We start from the raw sequence: 4,947 nt of genomic DNA on the forward strand, positions 1-4,947 counted from the left end.
GTTATTTTTCTTGAAATTTAAAAAAAAATAACACCTATTGACATAATCAATCTCCTTAGGGAAAATTCAGTTGATCTATGTAATTTAGTAAATATCCCAATTGATGAAATTTCTATTTAGAAAGCTGACAGCATTACAAACTAAATTACCTTTAGCAAGTACAACAATCATTCATAGTTCTTTCAGAGTTATCCAGCTACGGAATTCCTCATTAATCACATGTTATTTTCCAAGTATTTTTGTGCTTTGTTATCATTGAAATAGTTGTGAAATTGTAGACAATTCTTTTACTACATTTAATTGTTAATTAATCATTACTTTAATAATACACCGGAATGTCACTGCTCATTATTTCAAATGAAAATTCTATTTAAGATGGGTCTATCTGAGGTTCCTACCATGTGAGTTCAATTACTATTGTGCCAAAAGGCAACACTAACACCACCTCTAATGCAGTTTTACAGCCTAGTCCCTAATGACAGCATTATACCAAGGCCCTGACATATTTCTGTTTCTAGTTCTTAAGTGTAAATTTTATTCTGAATGTTTTTATGGCTTATTATGTATTTACTTCATCAGTTACTGAACTAAGAATGATTATCATTGTTTGAATAAGGTTGTGATTTGAGAAGGGTTGAATAACCAAACTAGACTATTTTATTGGGCCCTAAATATTCAGTAGATAGCTATTTCTGTTCAAGTTGATGACCATATGGCACAAGAAGGAAGTGATGTTGGATATGTTAGAATTGAAATGAGTAAAAATGCATAACCATTTGTTTAATAATTATCTTTATAGAGTGCTAGTTTGATGACTTTTCTAACTGAATTTTTGGAAGAGTTCAGAAATGTTTGTATTAGTCATGGATCTCTCATAACTGATTTTCTGATGCATTTAAACATAAATGGAACACTAAATGTCTATTACCGAGGCAAACTGTGGATAAAACCTAATGAAAAAATATAAGCCTGTAATTCCTTTTCTTTTTCTCTATCATCTCTCCCACTATCAGCATCACCCTCGTTTTTTGGTCAGTATTTGATAGTTTGCGGTTGTGGTTCCCACTGTGGAAAAGTAGTCAAACATTGAGGGCTGGTGAGACATGGATCAGCTTAGGTGTAAAGATGCTTGCCAGCAAGCCTGATGACCTGAGTTTGATCCCCAGGACTCACCTAGTGGAAGAAGAAAAGTAACCCCTGCATGTTATCCTCTGACTTCCACATGTGTAAGCTTCATAGGTTTACCATGGGACAGGAGTGCCCACACACATACACTAGCACAGAATAAATAGCTAAAACAAACAAACTTAAAAGAGCTTCAAGAAGATATTTATCGTAGGTTGATTTAGATGGATGTGGTGGTACAACAATAGTCCAGCCTCCTGTGGAGGCTGAATTGAGATATCACTTCAGTTCAGCAGTTCAAGAACAGTTTGGGAAAAAATGAGCTCTTGTCTCAAAAAAAAAAAAAATCAACAAAAACTAAAGTAGATTGTTTTAAGAATTTACGTTCACAAGTCCCATGCAAACGCAAGCAGACAGAAACCCACCACAGAACTGGGGTTGGAGAAATGGACAACAGACCCCAATCTTAGCTGAAGAAATATTGGCAACTGATTACTGCTAGTTGAGGAAGAGCTGATCTTCCTAAAGCAAGGAACTCTAGATAAGCTGACTAGACCTCAGTAAGATGAACTTGTACTAAGGAACATCTGGGAACACTGACCTGACACACTAGGCCTTAACACAAATAACAGAATGTTAAAAAAAAAAAAAAGTTTAGGTTCTTTTTACATCATGTTAATTTCAATAAAGTTTTCATTACAAAGCAATAGTTTTGGGACTGGAGAAGTTGCTTAGCAATTAAGAGCACTGACTGTTCTTTCAGAAGGCCCAGGTTCAAGTCCCAGCACCCACATGGCAGCCAACAACCATCCATAACTCCAGTTCCCCCTGCCGGCATCCATGATCATTTCACTACACTGGTGCACTTATATATACATTCAGGCATAATATTCATGCACATGAAATAAAATTTTAAGAAAGCAGTGATTTTAATGGCAAAGGATGGACCCACACCCAAAGGCATTTAGGGAAGACACATAAGAGTTGATGGACCATTAAAAAAAGAAAAATAATAATAGAGTACACAAAGTCATGGAGAGTAGTAGGGTGGGGGTAGAGATGGGGGAAAGGGGTCTAAATAAGATCAAAATAAATTGTATGAAATTCGCACAGAACCAATAAAATATTACAAATGAAATAATTTTATATTCTATTTTCACAAATGAATGTTATCCATCTATAAGTTCTATATATGACAAAACTTTATATAAAATAACATGTTAAAAAAAACAACCTGTAGAATAGATCAAACTGGGATTATTTTTATTGTACATTTTAGTGCTTCATATATGATCAAATTACATTTACTCTATATATTAAGGAATTTCTTCTTTCATATTCAGTTGTAATTTTAGTGGCATCAAAGGAGTCAAAGAGACATAAGAAGTACAGGTCATTATATATACATTCACCTTAAATATGAAAACTACAATCAGATATAACTTCACACACTTGGGTGTGACTATAATCAATGAAATATATAAAATGGGTTGGTGCAGATGTGGAGAAATAAAAACCATCAAGCATTCTGAAATGGTACCAGTGCTTTGAAAAACAGTCCTATCCATCCTTAGTTAAATGTTCCATGGTTATATCACCCTGGAAATCTACCCCCGAGGATATACCCATGAGAAACACATATACATGTAGAAGAATTATATTAGCAATATCTCCTAGAAGGCTTTTAAAAAATATTTTTAAAATTCTTTTCTGTTTGATTTCCTTTGGTTTTGTTTTTGTTTTTTATTTTGCTTTTTGCTTTGCTGCTTTTGTTTTGGGAGTTTATTTTTTTGTTTGTTTGTTTCTTGAGACAGGTTGTTGCTACGTTGCCCATCCTGGCCTTGAACTTGTGGTCATCCTGTCTCCATTTCCTTAGTGCAGGGATTGTAAGAATTCAACATAACAATCAACTCCAACTAGATTTTTTAATTTATTGCTAGAAAATTAATACAAAATGTTGTATCCAACTTTTGTGTTAAAATAATACATGTGCACTGTCCGACTTAACATCAACTTGACATAGCCTAGAGTCATTTGAGAAAAAAGCTTCGACTGAGGACTTTCGTAAATCAAATTGGTCTGTGGGCATGTCTCTGGGGGATTGTCTTCATTATTAATTGATGCAGAATGGCCCAGGCTACTGTAGGCAACAACATCTCTAGGCCAGTGGTACTGGGTTGTATAATGAAGCTAGCTGAGCATGAGCCACAGAGCAAGCCAGAAAGTGAACCAGACAGAATTGTTTCTACATAGTTTCTGCTTCAAGCTCTTGTTTGTGTTCCTGCCTTGGTTTCTCTTAATGTATTGCTACCTTGATGTGTAAGACAAATAAATTTTTTCCTCTCCTAATTTGCTTTTGGTCAAAATATATTATCTACAGCAACATACAAGAAATTTCAACATCTACAAAAATATTAATATTATTTATTTTAGTTAGAAAGGAGAGTCAACTAAGATGTTCATCAACTGATTAATGAATAAGCAAAACATGGTAAAAATTATTATGTAATGAAGAGCAGTGACTTAGAGATACATGTCACAGCATGATCAAACTTGAGAACATGATAAGAAGCCAAAGGCCAACATTATATGATTCTTTTTATGCAAAATGCCCAGAATAAATAAATATATAAAGAATAGAAAATAGAGGTTACCTAAGGATAGTGTTGAGTGAGGCATAGTGTATACCAATTAATGCATTTGGGTTTCTCTGGTGATGAAAAGATCATAATAATATGTAATAAACACATACATGTTATTATATAATGTTGATGGTTGCACAACTCTGTACCTATTCCTAAGACCATTGAATGTATATTCGAGAGTAAATTCCATGATAGGATTCCATCCCGCCCTAGTCAGAATTTCTACTATAAAAACAGCAACAAATGATGTCAAAGATTTAGGGATAAATAAATCTCTATATGTTCTTCATAAGTATGTAAACTAGTTCAGACAATATGGAAAACAGCATGGATGGTTCTCATAAGAGATACCTACATACCCATGTTTTACTTGACAGTAGTCACAAGAGCTAATTTGTGAAGTCATTAGGTACCTTAGCAGGTGAATAGATTTCAAAAAATGTGTATTCCTCATGGACTGTTATTCAGCCATGAATAAAAATGGAATGCTTTTCATTAAAAAAAGAATGGAACTAGAGGTTATCATATTAAGCAGAATAAGTTATACTCAAAGAAAAATGTCACATATTTTATCTCGTGGAAACAACAATAAGAATAATGATGACAAGGACAATTGAAAATAGTAGAGGGATTACTAAGGAAAGGCTAGAGACTGAGGGAAGAATGGAGAAGAGTCAGGGTAACAGAAAGCAGCTGGAGTCAGATATGGTGGTACAAACCCATGATGCCAGCACTCAGGCAACCAAGTTGGAGAATCAAATGTTTAACACCAGCTTAGGTTACTTGACAAAACTGTCTCAGAATATAAGTGAACAACAATACAAGGGTTGTTTGGAGGGTGGTTATGATCAAGCATGACATGTATGCATAGAAATTTCAAAGTGATGAAATTAACATGTACAATAAATGTACATTAAAAAATATTTAAAAGAGAAAGCCTCATAATAGCTATCAAATTATTTTTGTATTCTTTCTTTATTAAACACAATCTCTTATAGTATTTACATTAGCTTTTAGTTTTTGACAATTTCATAATTTTATACAGTGTACTGTGATCATATTCCTCCCCAGTACCATCTCTTATCCCCGTTCCACTCCTGCTGACCTGTTTTCCCAGCTAGTCCAGTATCACTGTCCTATTTTCATGTCCTCTTTTTTTGTATACAAGTTGTATGCA

Source organism: Nannospalax galili, unplaced genomic scaffold (genome assembly GCF_000622305.1).
Source record: "Nannospalax galili isolate Female #2095 unplaced genomic scaffold, S.galili_v1.0 scaffold641, whole genome shotgun sequence".
NCBI lineage: Eukaryota > Metazoa > Chordata > Mammalia > Rodentia > Spalacidae > Nannospalax > Nannospalax galili.